The 18,625-nt window shown below is 42.4% G+C and overlaps 1 protein-coding gene across 2 annotated transcripts in view; it reads left to right on the top strand.

Annotated features, from left to right (window-relative positions):
- Nucleotides 1–3,950: 3,950 nt before the first annotated feature.
- Nucleotides 3,951–18,625, top strand: part of ACSL3 (acyl-CoA synthetase long chain family member 3) — a 67,547-nt gene continuing 52,872 nt past the window's right edge. The window contains exon 1 of one of the 2 annotated variants that reach the window (XM_040639862.1): nt 3,951–4,188. The gene's annotated coding sequence lies outside the window, so the exon portion shown is untranslated. The remainder of the gene's footprint in view (nt 4,189–18,625) is intronic. The other variant, XM_040639857.1, reaches the window with a different exon arrangement.

Below are 18,625 nucleotides of genomic sequence, written 5' to 3'. Positions count from 1 at the left end.
GTGATATCTCACCCCATGATTACCACGCACATTCCTCCCGCATCTGATGTCTGTGTTGCAAAGAAGGGCTTCCTAGAAAGACAGGACCACAGGATTTGGACACACAGGACCTCTTAGAATTCTCCTGATACTTTCCTTGAAATTCAGTAACTGGAAAATTCCTTGAAATACATTCCAGTTCTTTTTTTTTTTTTTTTAAACAGAAGGATAAATGGCAGACAATTGATTGCCCATCTATAGCAGATGCCGTTGGTACCCTACACATATCATATCATTCATATGTCCAGTGTATGCTGATGGCACCTGTGAATCTCCACTCCAGGGCTTTCTCCCTACCAGTGGGTGGGGCAGTTATTCGACCTTATTGGATACAAAATCTGGGTATGGATTTGCCAATCTTGCCCACTGAGTCTTGGCAGCACCACAGTCTGAGGGCTCACAGAGTGTTTTATTTGCCATCGTGGGATCTTGCATAACACTGTTCTGCCATCAAGGGACTCATTTTATGGCAGAGTAGCAATGACGGGCCTGTGACTATAGGAGCCATGGGTCCTGTCATAATACTTCATTCTTGGTAAGTACTGCCTGATAAACTTTTTTTTTTTTTTTTGAGCAAACTTTACACTAAATGTGGGTCTTAAACTCATGACCCTGAGATCAAGAGTTGTATGCCCTACCCACTGAGCCAGCCAGGTACCCCCTGCCTGATAAAACTCTTAAAGGTCTCTTGCCAAAAAGCCAGCTTGAGGATGATCGTCTTCCGGGGTGGGGCCCTGTCCTTCAAAGTGCCCTTCATATAGTTTGAACCAGATGACAAACAATGCAGTGTGTCCAGTTGCTAGACTATCCTCTCCTAGCCGTAGTAGATGAGTGAGCTAAGTTTATCAGGGCAATTTCAATATAGTGATTGGTTTAGGGGAAGTGGGCTGAGTGCACCTTGGAAAGATGGAGCTCCACAATAAACACATACTGACATGTAGGAGAAGGGACCGTTCCCTTCTGGCTTTGGAAGTATCGTGTAAACATAATGCTCGGAACCGCAGCAGCCATCTTGTAACCACGAAGGGAGAGAACATAAACACAGCATGGCAGGGCGAAGAGACAGAAGTGAGCTTTCAAAGCAACCCCGGGAATTGCCTTCCTCTGGACATTTTAAGTGAGATAACAGATGGTTTTATTGTTTCAGCGGTTTTAGTCAGAGATAGGTATTTTCAGGAGATATCTGTAGCAGGCACTGCTGATTAGGCTTTCTTTCCCACATTTATTCCTTCCCAGGGCTGCTTCTGTGTTGATGGTGCCTGCTTTCCACTAGCGAGGCCAAAACCGCCAACACTTTCCCAGCGTCCTTTGCTGCTAGGATGTGACCATGTGACCCAATTTCGACCAATAGGACTTCAGGATCAGTCTGTTGCGAGTCGTCTGAGAAAGGATTTCCTCCTTAATAAAAGGTGGCATTAAGAAACATGCCCCAGGTTTTTGGCCAGATGCTGTTGTGTCTTCATGTGACACCTGAAAGCGCGGCTGCCATCTGTGACTAAGATGGCTTAAGGATGAAGCCGATATGCTGAGACAGAGTGAAAGGTGGTAAAAGCTCAGATCCTGTCTCACATGGTGGAGTCTCTGGATCTATCTTGGACTTGCCCTGCCTCTTGAGATATCTTCATGCGAGGCAAATAAATGCCATAGGTTTTTGTTGAGTGTTTTGCTCAAGTCGGAACCATTTTGACTCAAACGTACAGTATCCTCTCCTACCTCAGCTCCCCCTACTCCTTCTCAATCTCCATAAATGAAAGAACAAAAAGGTTTCTGTTAAACTTTTGAACATTGGCCGGCCCTGGTTTTACATTGTAATGATTGCGGAAAATGTTAGCAGTAGTTTGCCATGCGGTCGCAAACTATTTCTGCGACCCTTCACATAAAACAGATCATTAAGTGTTCTTGAGAATTACAAAGACATCTCCCTGAATGCCCCTGTAATTTGGAGAAATAACAAAACTATAAAAGGCACTGTTGGATGTTTTCATTTAGTTGGCCGTTATAGTTTCTGAATTGAGTTTTTCTAAAAAGAGGGAAAGTGAAGCCAAATTCCGTAACTCTCAGAAGCTCTAAATAAAAATAAAAATATACTGAAAACTTTTCTAAAAGAAAAGCAACTGTGCATGTATTATTTAAAAAGCAAAACTTCTAGACACTAAAAAAATTATATTTCTGTTTAGCCTAAGTTAACAAGATGAGAATTTAGAATTTTAATTCCACGGAATATTTTCTTTTAAAAATATGTCATATATATGTAGGTATATACACACGTATATTATAATATAGAAAGATAATGAAGAAAAGATGTTAAGATGTGGCTGGAATTCTATTAGTCTGCTTTGTGCTTATTTATGGAAAAAAAGATTTAATATTGGTTTTCCTAATATATATATATACATATATATTGATACTTGCTTTCCTTACTTGGAAATTACTTATTTTCCTAGAGGCTTTTCCTGGTTTTGGAACTACCACTTCTACTATACTTCCCTTTGCATGCAGAAAAGTGGTGGTCTTTTTAGATAATTCTGCATTCCATTAGTCTTCAGGGTCTATCCTTTGATAGCATCTCTATAGATTAGCAGCAACTGAACATATTTTCTAGTGGAAGAACAGGTTGCCTGAGTCAGGTATCCATTCCTTTAGGTAGCTAAATTGGCCTGGGGCCCAAGGTGAGTGAGCGTTCTTTGCTCTGTGGATCATCACTCCACCTAATTCAAGTTCAGACGCCTTCACTGATTTTAGAAATTCTCTTGGGAAGTGCGCTCTTGCTTTTAGCCTGAGGCTGGCTCAGAAACGTCACCTTTCACCCACTTAAAGAAAAGTTTTGCATGGCAGGGAGATTTACTATTCAAGTAGCTATTTCTAGCTCCTTCACCGCTTGAAAAAAAAAAGAAAGAAAACCCAAACCCTCCAAATCAGTTTTATTTTTTGTGGTATCAAAGCTGCCTTAATGATGTAACTTTGTTCACAGACCAACTAAATATTTTGTTCGGTTAAAAAAAAAAAAAAGCCCAACCCTCCTACCACTAGGGTAATGAAAGTCTTTTTTTATAGAGCACTGCAGTTGCTGTTTTAGTCATTTGTGTTTTGGTTTGCATTTGTTTGCTTGTGGGGAGGCAGTGTACCTGCACTCATGTCTTTTTTTCCTTTTGTAGCGTTTAAAATGAGATAAACTCATTAAAATACAGAAACACTTCTGGATTCAGAAGAATGTCCAAAAACAATAGTTTGGAGTAAACTTTAGCCTTTGAAAACACGTATCAATCTTGTATAAATAGCGCTTGCTTTTAGAGAAGATGGGTTATTTGCTGGGTTAAGTGAAGCCAAAGCAAGAGAAATAATAGAGGAATTTGCTTTGAATCTTTAGGCCCCTCTCGCTTCAGGTATTTCCGAAAATTAGTTTATTTTACAAAATTTGACAACAATGTGTGCAAGAACAGGGTAAGTAATCCACTTAAGAATGAAAATAATATGCATATTATTTCATGATCTATGTTAAGATTTAAACACTACAGCAGTAACTGCGTTTCTAGGTTTTTTGCGGGGGAGGGGCGGTCTTGTCCACCCCCCCGCCCCCCCCCGGAGGGACGGCCCCCCTGCAGACCTTCCTGGAGCCGCCAGCCCTCCGCCTACATCGCAGCCGCCAAGCCCGCCTCTCCTCCTCCAGCCGCCGCGGTCCGATCCCTCCCGCCGACCGGGTCCCCACCCGCGCCTGTGGCGGCTGGGTCCAGTCCGCGGCGGCTCCGCGAATGACCCGTAGTAACCCCGTCCCGCCCCTGGCCGACCGCGCAGCGCTCCCCGGCCGGAATTCGATAGGCCCAGCCCCGCACGCGCCACCGCCCGCGGGCCAATGGGCGGCGGCCTCTCTGCATATGCAACGAGCGCCGGCCGGGGGTGCGCGTCCCGGGCGGTTCGGCTCAACAGACGCTGGTCTGCCGGCGCCGGGGTGCGACGCTGCGGTTGTCGTCGCGGCCCGGGCTGGGACGAGGCGGAGGCAGCGGCCGGGACAGCAGACGGTCGCCCCCTTGCAGTGCGGCCGCGGCGGCTGCGTCAGGGTCCCCAGGAGGCGGCACGGGGCGTGAATGCTCTGGGGGCGCAGCCAGGCCTGCGTGGGCCCGAGGCTGGAGGAACCGGGGCTCCGGCGTCGCGGTGAGTGCGGCGCGCGTTGTGGGAGCGGCGGGGGCCGGTCGGCGGCGCGGCCTCGGCGTGCGGCCGGGCTGGGCCCCGGGGCGGCCCCGGCTTGGGGGCCGTATGTGGCCGCGGAGCCAGGCCCCCGGGGGTGTGCGCGCCGGGGGTCGCGTGGCGGCCCGCGGCGTGGGGGTGGGGGAAACAGCCGGGCAGGGTGGGAGGCGCCGCCGTGGGGTCTGGGAAGCGGGTGACGTGGGGCCTGGGCCGAAGGGCCCACGTGAGCGGGGGGAACGGCAGCCCCGCTGCCGCGCAGTCCGGGGGAGGAACGGTGCCCGGGTCCCTCCCGGCGCTGTGGGGGCGGGCGGCGTGGGGAGCTGGCATCTTTCTTTAGGTGGGCCTTGACGCGGTCCCTGCGAGGAAACCGAGCCCTGCGGTTCCGGAAGACCCTGTTGGGGACCCTGTTGGGGGGCCGGCGGGGGTGTCTGTTGCTGCCGGCTATGGGGAGAAATTGGGTGCGTGAGCAGGGTCGACCTTGGTATTTGTTGTGGCCACGGTCTGGGCTGGTGGGGCTCGGACTGACCGATGGTTGGGGTTGAGAGTTGCAGGTTTACTTTTCCGTAAGTGCGTTTTAATACATCAGTAATAGGATGTGTAACGCTGAGGTAGTGCTCGCTCGCAGCAGTCCTGCGGGGGAGGAATTACCAGGCCCGCTTCTTCCTAGGTGAGCATCCCGAGACACAGACATTTAACTGGTTTATCCAGTCTGGATTTAGAAAATGTGCTCTAAGCTATTGTATATATGAACCCTCAAAAACAGAAAGGGTAGAGCAACATCTTTAAAATTATATGGAAGCTAGAGGAGGAATAGGCCTTGTGAAAGCCATCACAGCCGAATAGAGTGACACATAGTTGACATTTATTGAGGCTTTATTCATGCCAGGCACCGTACTAAGTGCTTTATGCGTGGTCCCTTCACACCGTGAACAGCCCTCTAGGTTGATGCTTATTCCCATTTTACAGCTGGAGAAACTGCAGTTTGGACACCCAAACGTGCCCCAGATCACAGCAAGTTAAGAGAAGCTGGGATTCAGACGGGCCTGTCTAAAAACCCAGAGCTCTTGCATCTAACCACCACTATATTCTGCTGCCTCTCCTTGGCGGTTGGCTGGATAGTTGCCACCATGAATTTTATTTTTGGGAGGGGGGTGGGCCAGGAGAGCTGTAGTTCCATGACCTTCGTTCTTGATTATCACAACCTTTTTTTGTTTCCCCAGATTAGTCCTGGGAGCTGAAGGTTGTTGCTGAGTTGCTCCAGAAATGTATTAGAAGGTTATTAAAGGGAAGAGGTGCTGTGAGGTGGTAGTCATTTGAACAGGCTTAATTCTTGTGTTTTCTGGCATCTTCCTCTGCAAGTCTTACCCTTTGGGATGACTAAGACTTCTGTAGTCACTGTGGCATGTTCTTTAGACCTTTCAGGCTATCTCTTACAAGCTGGGTCAAGGTGACAAGTCACCTGATGACTTTGGGTCTCCGTTACTGGATTTGTTCAGATATTTGGACAGGATTTAAAGCTGAAATATTCTTTGAGTCTGAAATGTCCTCCTTGAAGGAAGGAAAGAAGGAAGGAAAAAGGGTTGAAAGAAATGAAGGATGGATAAATTAGCGGAAAATCATGCTGTGTCTGGTGGGGGGGGGTGGTCATATCTTAAAGCCTCGGGATCTTTCTCATTGCTTATATGCTTCCCTGCTGTCTGGTTCTGCTTAAATGACTCTTTCCATTCCTCATTCAATTAATTGCTCAGCTAGAGCCTTTTAACTCATGCTATATTTTAAGTACCATGTGAGGTGCTAGGAATACAGCATTGAACAGAATTGATGTGATCCTTGTCCTCATGGAGGAAACAGATAGGAAGCAAATCATCATACAGATAAATATATAATTACAAATTATGAGAAGTGTAATGAAGGAAGAGTGTGTGAATGAAGATTATAATGAGGATTGTAATTTAGATGGAAATCAGGGAGGTTTTTTGAATTGATACGGTGAGGTTTTATAATCTTGCATTCTGAGTCTGTAATTAAATGTACCTAATGCAAGAGTTTGAGAACTTTTGAACAATAATGTTCTTTCCGTTTCACGGTGTCTGATCCTGTCCAGAATATCACTCTGGCTCATGTTACAAGATAGAAAAATGAGATAGGGAACTTTTTGAAGCAGTCATTCGGCCTTACACCCTAACTGTTCTGTAACACTTAAAATTTCCCCTCTCAACATGTAACATTTGGGAACCAAGAATCTTTACGTAAGCTTTGGACTTGATAGGATTTGGATGTTTTCAGGCAAGCCAGGCCAAAAAGGTGACAGGTTTTCCTAACCTAAGAGAAGCAGTATCATAATTATCAAAGGTATCCAGGGTAGTTACTTAAAGTTCTTACCTCTTAGGAGACAAAATGATTATGTGGTTTGGGAAATAGAAGCTGTTAAGTACATGAATATTTCAGTTGAATGTGTATTAAGCCAGTACAAATCATTCTTTGCAGTCCATTTACGGAATGCCATCTGCATGCAAAGCACTGCTAGGTGTACCATGTGGAATAAATAAAAAGGTGAATTTGACAAAGTCCCTGTTTTCAAGGATATTTAAATTTAATGAGTACTAATACTCAGATTTAAGTCCCCCCCCCACCTTTTCAAAGTACTCTCATGTTAGCCCATTTGATCCTCTTAAGAGCCTTAAATCACCAGCAGAAATACTGAGAAAAAGGAAATTTGGAGGTAAAATTGCCTGTCATGGTGATTAATACTTGGGAGAAGATGTACAGTGATTACTAGTTTACTGTCTTGGAGCAATTGGTACAGGGGTGGTGTAGACTCCTGGGCTTGGGTGAGATTGCCTGTGGAGAGACTAGAATAAGAACAAGTGGAGGCCCTGGGATGGAGCTGGGGAGTAGGGGCTGAGCTTGGCAAAGGAAATGGGAGGAGTGGTATGCCTGCAGCCAGGGGGGGAGCTCCAGTGAGAGGGAACTTGAGTAACGTCTTACGGATTTAGCTACTCGGAGGTCATGGGTGCCCTTTTGCAGGAGATGTTGATGGGGTGGGAAGCAGAAGCAAGAAGAAGGTGAAGAAAGTGAACATAGTAAGAATAGGAAACTTTCGAAGAGTTTTGATTTTATCATTTAAGTTTAAATTCTGATGGGAAGGTGTTGAAAGGAAGAGGTTGAATACAGATGAAAAAAGTGTTCGTTTTTGCAAAGTTCTGAGAAGATGGGAGGGTGTGGGATTCAGGTGAGGTCTGTACCTTAGCTGGGAGGAGGGACACCTCTCTGTAGTAACCCAGGACAGACCTGTAGCTGATCACTAATCAGTGTTTTATCCTGGAGCCCTGGCCGTTTTCAAAAAATTGCCAAGAACTATTAAATTCTAAAAAATAAGCTCAATTTTAGCTGACTGATACGGTCTTTACAAAAACCTCACCATAGAAGCCTTTGTGTGAAATTGATTTAATATGTGATTTAGTTTTGATTTCATCCACCTTAATAGGGTACATACTTCCATCTGACTTGTGACTATTGTTTCTCTTCTGAAAAAGGAGACATAAACATTAAATCTTGTGATTTCTTCTACATGCTATTTTTAGTTTCATAAGAAACAGTTTTTAGACTACTTCTGTTTCTGTGACATTTTAAATGACTTAATTCTTTTTATCTAAAAGTTTAGCTTCTGGGGATGCCTGGATGACCCAGTTGGTTAAGCGTCTTGCCTTCACTCAGGTCATGATTCTGGGGTCCTGGGATCGAGCCCCGTACATGGCTCCCGGTTGCGGGGCAGGGGGTACTGCTTCTCCCTCTCCCTCAGCAGTTTCCCCTTGATTGTGCTCGCTCGCTGTGTCAAATAAATAAGTAAAATCTTAAAGAAAAAAATAAAAAGTTTAGCTTCTGTTTTTACTGGAATATGTTTACTTACATACTTCTAATATTTCCCACTCTGAGGGATAAAGAATTGGTGGATGATTCAGGGGGTTCAACTGATCTGCTAATTCTTAAATAGAACTGAAGATACCTAAGTAACCTTTTGGATAAACAACCTCCAATTACAGGTTTCTACTTGCCCTTCTTGTATTTGTTATAAGATATATAGGGAGACTGCTTTATTCATTCATACATTTATTCAGTGCCTATCTTGCAAAACACTGGGAATTTGGGAATGATAGTTTGTTCTCAGAGAGCTCTTCATGATTCATGAAAGGAGGGAGTTGTGTGGATGTTACGTGGTGTAGGCAGGAAGGTGTTAGAGCAGGTGTTTTGCAGTATGGTGTAATCAGTATGGACAGCAGAGTAGGAAGAGGGGGAGACTTCATAGTGGAGGGGATAGCCTGGTTTTCCAGGAGGAATTGGGCGAGGGGAACAAGGGAACCAGGGAATAAAAAGTTTTACCTTGAATTTGGTCCAGGTGTGTATTTCTACGAATGTGTACACTTGGAGATATTATAATAATATTAAATAATAATAGAAAAACAAAAAGCTTATCATGCTGTGGTAACATTGTTCAAGAGGTGAAAAGCTGCCCATTTTTTGGTCCTGTCATGGTCAGCTTTTCTATCCCCTGCTTAGAAAATAACCACAATTGGACTCCTGGTACAAAGCCTTGTTTTTCTTCTTCACGCTAAAGGTCTTTGGAATAAGGCAAAGAGCCAGGACCTTTACAGTACTTCTCTGGTCAGGTGCTGTTCCTGCTTTCTTCTCACTTTTAATAGATAGGGATTTTTTTTTTTTTTTTTTTTGGTTAATCATTCTTACTTCACAGATGAGGAAATTGAAGCGCAGGGAATCTAAAGTGACGTGTGTGCGCGCGCTGGATCTCATCTCAGGCAGTTTGGTTCCAGAGTCCGTGTTCCCAGCCTGGATACTGCACCTCCCGGCTGGGGTGACTGTTAGGCTTAGTTCTTACTGACCTCTGAAGACACAAATTACATCAGCAAAGGAGCTGTGATGACATTTAGGGACAGTGTTTATCTGTTTTAATTACACATAGTTCACTGCCCCCCAAAAGCCGCCTTCTTACAGGGAGGACATAAATAAAGAGTAACAACCTAGAGTGAGGGAGTTTAACTAGTTTTCTTGTACTTGAATGTGAATACTTAATGATACATTCTCCTTTAACATTCCTTCAGGGATCATTATCATTGCCCTTCCAGAATTTTTTGGATAGGGAATATAAAGCAATTTGGGATGCTGTAATCTAATAGCATTTTCTTCCCTTTCCTTCTGTTAAAAAGTCATGCTTTCTGTATGTCTGAAAAATATTTCATAATATTTAATCCAGTTAAATCCACTCCCTTCCCTCCAGTCCTCCAGTTAACCACTAATCTGAATTTGGTGATCTGAATTTTATTTGTAGGCATTTCTCTGAAAGTTTTATTATCCCCAAGCAGTGTATTGTTCTGTGTTTTTAAACTTCAAATAGATAGTACTGTATGATTGTGCAACATACTTTTTTCACTGGTTATCACTTAATTGCTGTGGTTTCATCAATCCAGTTTCATCAAAGTGGGTATGTACGTGTCAGTTTAGCTCATTTATTTTCACTGTGACATGGTATGACATTTTAGGACTAGACCACATTTTATTTCCTCTTTGCTCTGTTGGTAGACCTTTAGGTTGTTTCCTTTTGTTTTGTTATTCTGAATATTAGCATAAGTAGTCCTAAACATCATTCGTTGTCTAATTCCATTTTTGACACTGTTAGTCCTCCCCGTGGTGTACATTACTAGCTCAGCATTCCTCTAACCCTGTCATCATTTGACATAAGGTACTTCTGTCTGCCATAGTTGCAGTACAAAACCACAGTGGGTGCTTTTCCTCTAAAGTTCTTTTTAGTAACTTTTCTTTTAATTAACCTTGTTTGACTTCCTTCGTTTTTGTTTCCTTTTTTGTTCTTAGGCAATTTAGCAGATACATACCTAGTATCTCATTTTAAATTCCATAAATGACTGTAGGAATAATTCACATGTGTCCCTCCTCTTGGGAAATTTTTGTCAGTCTACTTTTGATTTAGCCAGTTCTGTATTTTAGTGCGTGTTTAATTTTTCTTTAAAGTGTGTCTGTTTCCATTGTAATTTAGGGAGTTGGAATACGGACTTGGGAGTTAAGATTGCTTGGATTCGAGTCCTGGATTTACTTCGTGATAGCTGTGTGACCTTGGGCAGCTTGTTTAGCCTCAGTGACTCAGTTCTTCTATAAAATAGAGATCATAATGGAATCTACCTGTAGGTTGTTATAAGGGTTTATATGAGGTTAAGTGCCTGCACGTAGTCAACAATCAGTAAATATTAACTATGCTAATTTTATTTAGAGTATGCAATATATTCTAAGTCTGTCCACTTTTTATTATTGCCTTCTCTTCTGAAGCAGCATTATTATCTTTACATATACAAATACACTTCAAAGAAATGTCTAATGTATTATGAGGTCTTATTAATGGAGATTGGGAAGAGATTGTAAATCATAGGAAATTGAGGGACGTTAACCAATTCGTTATATTTTAACATCAGTAATTTAGGATTTATCTTGTGCTTTAATTTTCTGGAAATGTTTATAAAGCACATTGAAAGTAGGTTGACATGGTGTACTTCTCATTCAAGTAACTTACAAGTTTCCTCGTTTTAAATACCTTTTGTAATATGATCTTAATAATGACTCAGGTAGCATTTCTAAGTAACTAATTATCCTATATCATCAACTCCGTGTTGTTGAATGGAGAAGGAATCATTGCCAACCATGTGTATAAAACTTGCTGTGTAAATTTGAGCTCGTTCCTTAACCTTTCTAACCCTTTCATTTCACTTTCTTTAACATAAATATTTTAATTCTCACCTCATGGAAGTTACCATGAGCACTGAGGGAGACAGCAGATGGTAGTTGAGGGTACACAGGTGACGACCTATGTTCGTTGCTTGCCTTATTTTTCTGCCTCCTCCTGTCTTCTCTTTTACTTTCTTTTTCCCCAGTTTTCTTCTTTGCTTTTTCTTTCTTCCTCCCTTTCTCTGTATTTTAATTGAAAAATGTACACATTTAATGTTTACAATTTGAGTTTGTACATGTATACAACTGTGCAACCAGCACCACAATCAAGGTAATTGACACGTTTATCACTTCCAGAAGTTTCCTTGTGCCTCTTTTGTTTTGTTTTGTTTTTCTCTGTTCTTCAGAAGCAGTTTTTTGGTAAGCATTAGCAAGGTATTCTGAATCCAGTGTGCGAGGGAACACATCATATAATAAAAGTGTACATCATTTTTAAAAAAAGATCTTATTAGCACACACATGAGACAGAGCAGGAGCAGAGACAGAGGAAGAGGAAGAGGGAGAAGCAGATTCCCCACTGAGGAGGAAGCCTGGTGGGGGGCTTGATCACAGGACCCTGGGATCATGACTTGAGCCAAAGGCATCCACTTAACTGAGCCACCCAGGCACCCCAAAAGTGTACATCATTTAAGGGGGAGTAGGAAATACTAATTTCTTAAGGACAACAATGTTCAATCCATAGGAAGATAATTGTAAGATGAGGTTAATGTTGAGTGAGCAATACAGAGGACAGAATGGTCGTGTTTGGCCAGCGTAACAAGAGGAAGGTCAGCCGAGCGGAAGGAGACATGAGTTGGGTTTGAAGGAGTTTGTTTGAGGAAGGTACTGAAATGGGATGTCCAGGGCAGTTTGGGAAGAGCAAGACTGACAGATAAAATTGAGGCATCACCTGGTTTTAGGGGGTCTAGGGAAGCTGTGAGGATAAATCACATCCTAGAGGGCAAGCAAAAAACAGGCATGGAGAACAGAAAACAGTTAAGAACTTGTATAAACTCACTGATTGTCGATTCCTTCAATTCAGAAGGTAGTTGTTGAATGCGTGAAGGTTCTAGGAGTAGGAGGGGAGCCTGAGCAGCCAGCAAGTGAAGAGAACCATGTGGGCTGAGTTGTTACAGGAAAGGCATTTGGGGACTTGGCCCAAGTTGTTTCCAACCCTGCCACCATGATTGTTTGTTGGCACTGCCCATGTCGTGCCTGGCATTTTGGCATTCTCCACACCATTTAGCCTTTCTGGAGTTCAGTTTCCTTGTCTGTAATCCTTTCTTGCTCAGTAAGTGTTATGATCTGCTTCTCCATCAGTGTGCTTTTCCTTTTACCTTCCTTTCTGCTACTTCTTACTTGCCTCAGGATTTTTGTTATCTGTGCCATATTTCTCTTAGGTTTCTTTGAAACTTTTTTAATCAGCTTCATGCATTTCCCTCTGTGTGTTCATTTTATGTGTTTACTACTTGGAATTCACTGGGGTATTTGCATGGATTTTATTAGATACTAACTACACTGTCAAAATAGATAGTTCTTAACCATTTGATTATTATTTTAGTTTTAAATTGATTTTGTAGGTATGTAACAGCTCATTTTTATGCATTGATGTTTGTGCGTTGTAAAATATTCAGTATCATCTTGGCCAACATTATAAAAAATTCTCCTTCAACCACAAAAGCTTCTTATTTTTACTTATTTTACTTTCATTAGGGTTGTGGTAATCCTCATTCTGGATCTTGACTTTGGGTCTTTTACTGTAACACTAAAACAATCAGAAATTCCTCTGTTCCCATTTGAGACCGACTTGATCCCTGGACTTGATCTCTGGACTTCTTTCTAAGTTGAAATATGGAGTTTATTTTAGTTTAATAGAAGACCAGAATGAACTACAGTTAATTAATCTTAAAACTATATATGATATCATTTTAATGTAAACAGGATTCACATTAATTGAAATTATACCACATGGACCATAATACATTGGTCAGTATTATTTTTATTATTTTTTTACATATCCACAGTGAATATTTTCCAAAGTCATTTTCCTTTTGTATTGTAATTTTCCATATTGCTAGTGTGCTGGAGTCAAAGGATGTGCATTCATCATTTACCCTGAAACTAGGCCTGTCTTTGTAGACTGATGCTTAAAATTTCGACAGCATAGCACTCTTCTTAGAAATTCAGTGTTTAGTTTGTATATCACTTTTCTGAGGTATAAGAGGAATACCTATTCTACCTTGTAGCATCTTGAGGTGGGAGGGTTGTGGGAGGTAGTAGCTGGCTGGGAGTGGGGTGTGAGGTCAGAGAGGGAGCTCATGGGACCCCAGGTGTAAGGAAGTGGCGTGGTAGAGAGGAGTGATGAAAGGCTTGAGCTTTGTGACCACATGATTACTTGAATCCCCAAATGTAGTTCTACCTCATTTTAATTTTGTGACCACAGTGAATTCCTTAACCTCTGAGCTTCCGTTTCTTTTGGATCAGGGTGAGACCTGCCTTGCGGGGTTCTTGTGCTCCAGTGTATATACAGCCCATCGCTAGGGTGCAGGAAGGAAATGTTAGGAACTTTATTTCTAAGAATTCTACATTTTATGCATGACTCGTAGTGTTTACAGTATGCTAGGACTAGAGTACATACACACAGTGTTAAAGATACATGTGTTTGCAGTGCCGGTAGTTTTTACCAAAACGGGCTTATTGTGATCGTTAAAGTTTAGAGACTGGGCTCCTAGATAAAAAGCGAGGCCCTGCTTGGAGGCTTATTAGTTCGGGGCCGCTTTAGAGATGAATTGAGTTTGGGATGAGTTTGAAGAGCTTAGGTTATTTGGCTCTGGAAAATGGATTGAAGGGTATTGGATTTAGGGAGCATGTCTCTGCAAGTTCAGTTGAAAAATGGGGGACATAGTAAAACTGGCATGTGTAATGATTTGCGTTAGTTTGTAAGTCTTAAACTGTATATTTTTACATGATATCATGTGTTAGAAGATTGTATGGTAGAAATTTGGATGGTGTATAAGCCAGAAACATGAGTCAGTATTAGGGAATGTTCTTGATGCATGGATCGTTTTCCTACAGATAACTGAGAGCTGACTGTATGTATGTTTAAGTTAATAATGTTTATTTATATTGTGTGATGTCGGCAGACAGGCATGTTAACTGTAGGTGATTAATTATAGCTTTGTGTTTCTTGTTATTAATTTCTAATTGGCTTCATGAGATAATAAATGTGTGTGTTATCTTGTTAGATGTGTTTCTTTTGGGCTCCTTAAGGGGCAGTAGCTGTGTTTAAGTATCCGTCCACTAGAAAAGAGAGATCTATGAGGACAAGTATATTTGTGTTTTATTTACTGATGTACACCCAGTGCCCAGCATATAGAAGATAACTCTTGTATTGTTGAATGAATCAGTCTGCGTATCCCTGCACAGTAAAGGACACAAGATAGTGTTTATTAAATTGAGTGGAAAGATTTGAACGTAACACCAAAAAAATTTTGGAAGGCCAACAACCTGACACAAATGATGAGTATTTGCTTATTAGTGGGAGCTCAGGAATTCTGAAAGGCTAGACTTACTGTTGACAAAATGTGCATTTGAATAGCTAGCTGGTTGAATAATAACGTGCAGATATAATTTAGAAATTTCCTGATAAAGAAGGTAAAGTGTGATAGATTGTCTCAGGCCAACCTGAGTTCTTGAACTTTAATGTCATAACTCCTTGTTGCCTTCTTTCTTTTTTCCCCCCAAAGGTATTTATTTATTTGAGAGAGCATGTGTGTGCACAAGTGGGTGGGAGAAGGGAAAGCAGACTCCCCATTGAGCAGGGAGCCTGATGAGGGGCTTGATCCCAGGACCCTGAAATCATGGCCTTGAGCCAAAGGCAGACACCTAACTGTCTGAGCCACTCAGGCACCCCTACTTGTTGCCTTCTTAAAAGCCTTTGACACTCCTTTTTTATTTATTTACTTTTTTAATTTTTTAAAAAGATTTTATTTATTTATTTGACAGAGACACAGCAAGAGAGGGAACACAGGGGAGTGGGAAAGGAAGAAGCAGGCTCCCAGCGGAGGAGCCGGATGTGGGACTCGATCCCGGAAGGCCGGGATCATGCCCTGAGCCGAAGGCAGACGCTTAACGACTGCGCTACCCAGGCGCCCCTGACCTCCTTTTTTAGATTTTATTTATTTGTCAGAGAGTCGAGAGAGAGACAGACAGAAAGAGCGCACGCACAAGCCCAGGGGAATGGCAAGCAGAGGGAGAAGCAGGCTCGCCACTGACCAGGGAGCCCGATGTGGGACTTGATCCCAGGGTCCGATCCCAGGACCCTGGGATCTTGACCTGGGCCGAAGGCAGACACTGAACCAACTGAGCCCAGGCATCCCAAGCCTTTGACACTCCTGACAATGTCCTCGTCAACCTTCATTGTCTGGCTTTGGTTTCTAGGACACTCTTCTTGGTTTCTTTACCTTTCTGATTGGCTTTTGTAGTGTCTGTCCTCAACCTTTTTGTAAGTGAATATACTGTATCTGAGAGATTCCATGGTTTTGACTGTAATAGGGGCCAAGGTCAGTGACGGCTCTACATACAATCTATATCCACAGTCTCTTGGGTGCCCCGGTGCTGTATTCTGACAATAACTTGAATATCTCTTTTGGTCATCCCACAAACTTAATATCCGGCTCCATCTTCATGCACTGTCCTACTATCTGCTCTTCCTCTTATTCCTCGGATCTTTTGCAAAGTCACCCAACATTCTAGAAATGTTGATACTAATTTTCAAAGATTAATTTTCACATTTCCCCATATCCTTTTGGTTTTATCTTAGAAAAGTTACTATGGGTGGTCCTGCTTCTTCTGTAACTACTGCCCTAAACTGTGGACTTCTTCATCCTTCACTTGAGCTATTTCAGTATCTACATACCTGGAATCCTTTGTTTCTTTCTGTGGTAACCCAAGTAATCATTATGAAAAAACAAGTTTGGTCAACTGCTTTGTTTAAAATGCGATCTCATTCTGGCTGCTCTGTTTTTCATTTTCACTTCTCACGTCCCTCCTATTTTCCTGTGCCGCATCTGTCAGGCTACTTGAGTTTCCTTGCCTCTGTGTTAGACAGGAATGGAGTGTTCGCACAGAGGGGCTGATTTAGCCCTGTTGGTGGCACCAAGGAGGATCGCCCATCGAGGCTTCAGCTGCATCTCGAAGCACAGGTTTACATTGGCAGTCTTTCTAGGTTCTTTAATAATTTCAAATTCTTTCAATTCAATGCCAGTTCTAAGTTTTGGAGAGACTATTATCGGATCAACATGTCCATGTTTTTGACACAGGCCTTCTAGGTCCCATGTGGTTGTCACATTTGCCGTCGTCTGCTGGAGTAGAGATAGGCGCTAAGTGGCATCACAGAGTTTCCACAGAACCAGTGCTGCTTCTCTGAAAGTTGCAGGCCAGGCCGGGGGCTGTGCAGGCTACCGTGATATCCCTGGAGATTATTCTATAATCAGAAAAAAGACTTAGGAACAAACCGTTTTGGGGGACATGGGAGCTATGGAAGAGAGAGATTGCCAGGCCGATTGTTTGCCTCAGGGATCTGCTCCTCATCTATCTAGGACTTAAATCTGGCCATTGGCTCAGTTCTGAGTTTTCTTTAATGCTGCTTAATTTATTGAATAGTCTTTTAACCACCAATCCAAAATGCCACTATGGTCAAATATAAAAATCCTGTGACTGTTTTCTGGTTTAAAATTCTGTACCAGAACAGTTAGTATTAGTTTTGATTAGTTTTGACATCTAATAGGGCAAGTATGCAGTAAGTATTCTTGTTTTGAAGTTTTATTAGCAAATCTTGAAATGTTTTCCTCTAGATAAACTTTGGAACTAATACCAAACACACAAAATGAACAAGTAATGAAGTTCTGCCTGGATTTTGATTGGGATTGTATTTGGTCTGCAGGTTAATTTTGGCAGAATTACAATGATCTTTTCTACCCAGGAACTAGTCTGTCTTTTATCTTCGTGTCTGTCGATAGCTTTTCATACATATGTACATACATACTTACGTACATATGTTTATTTTTATTTTTTGAAAGGATTTTAAGTAATCTCTATACCCAACGTGGGGTTCAAACTCATGACCCAGAGATCAAGGTTGCATGTTCTACTGACTGAGCCAGCCAGGTGTCCCTACATACATATGTTTAAATAAGATGTTGTGTGTATGAAGTATTTTAAAGTTGCTTTTACTATTGTGACTAAAGATCTCCTCTCTTTTCATTTTTTTCGAGGGGGGAGGGGCAGAGGGAGAGGGAGAGAGAGAATCCCAAGCAGGCTCCACGACCAGTGCAGCCAGAGCTCCATCTCACAACCCCAAGATCATGACCTGAGCTGAAATCAAGACTTGGACACCTAACTGACTGAGCCACCCAGGCGCCCACCCCCGTCCACTTTTTTTTTTTAATGTAAACTACCCCCAACGTGGGGCTCAAACTCAAGACCCCAAGATCAAGAGTTGCATGCTCTGCGGACTGAGCCAGCCAGGCATCCCTGTCTTTTCATTTTTTAACTGGTTACTACAAGTATATAGAAAAACTGTCGATTTTTATTATTTAGCTAGTATCCAGGTAACTTAGTGAATTCTGTCTCTGGTTGGATAGCTTTCAAATGATTCTTTTGGATTTTCTTGTCAGACGGGCCGTCATATGCAAACAGTGAATATTCTGTTTCTCCTTTTCCAGTGTTGGCTAAGCTGCAGTGCTGTCTTAAAGAAATGCAGTGAGAGCCGTAAATACGAGCCATATCTGTAACTTTAAACTTCTAGTAGGGATATTAAATAAAGTAAAAAGAAACAAGTAACCTGAATATATTTTATTTACTCTGGCATGCTGTAGTACCCCCTTACCTGCAGTTTCTCTGTCCATAGTTTCAGTTACACTCAGTCAGCCGAGGTCCGGAAGCAAATGCTCCTCTTTTTCTGACCTTTCCGTAGAAGGTCAGCAGGAGCCTAAGGCTGCTTCACTACGCCTACCTCCTTCACCTCTCTTCATCTTGTCCCCTAGGCATTCTATCATCTCATCACAAGAAGGGTGAGTACAGTACAATAAAACGTTTTGAGAAAGAGACTACATTCATGAAACTTTTCTTATTAAGGTTTTTGTTCTAATTCCAGCACAGTTAACCTAACTTTTATTACAGTGTTTTGTTATAATTGTTCTATTTTATTAATTACTGCTCTTTAAAAACAAAGTTCAACCAAGTGAGTTTGAAGACCTAATGGATTTTATTAAATGGTTCATGATTTGGGCAGCATCCCATCTGGCAAGTAGAGGGGAGCTCCAAGGAGTTGCAGAAAATGGAAGAGTGTGGGGTGAGAAAGTTATTAACAGAAGGATTGTTTCATTCAAGATCATCTTCCCTTAGGGGGCTGGCAGGGGGTCTTATGCAGATTAACCCCTCTTCCTTTTGGGGGTGTGTGGAGAAGGCCCCTGTGACATACTACCTCATTGATGCTGACCAGAAAATTCCTGACTGACCTGTTAAGACTGCATTTCTTGGGGAGGTTGAAATTGCAAGAAGATTAGGTATTAAGTCCATATACGGTGATTTGGCTTAAGTGATGCCATTTCGGGCC

Source organism: Ursus maritimus, unplaced genomic scaffold (genome assembly GCF_017311325.1).
Source record: "Ursus maritimus isolate PB19 unplaced genomic scaffold, ASM1731132v1 scaffold_1, whole genome shotgun sequence".
Taxonomy (NCBI): domain Eukaryota; kingdom Metazoa; phylum Chordata; class Mammalia; order Carnivora; family Ursidae; genus Ursus; species Ursus maritimus.
This window is presented reverse-complemented; position numbering and strand designations above follow the sequence as displayed.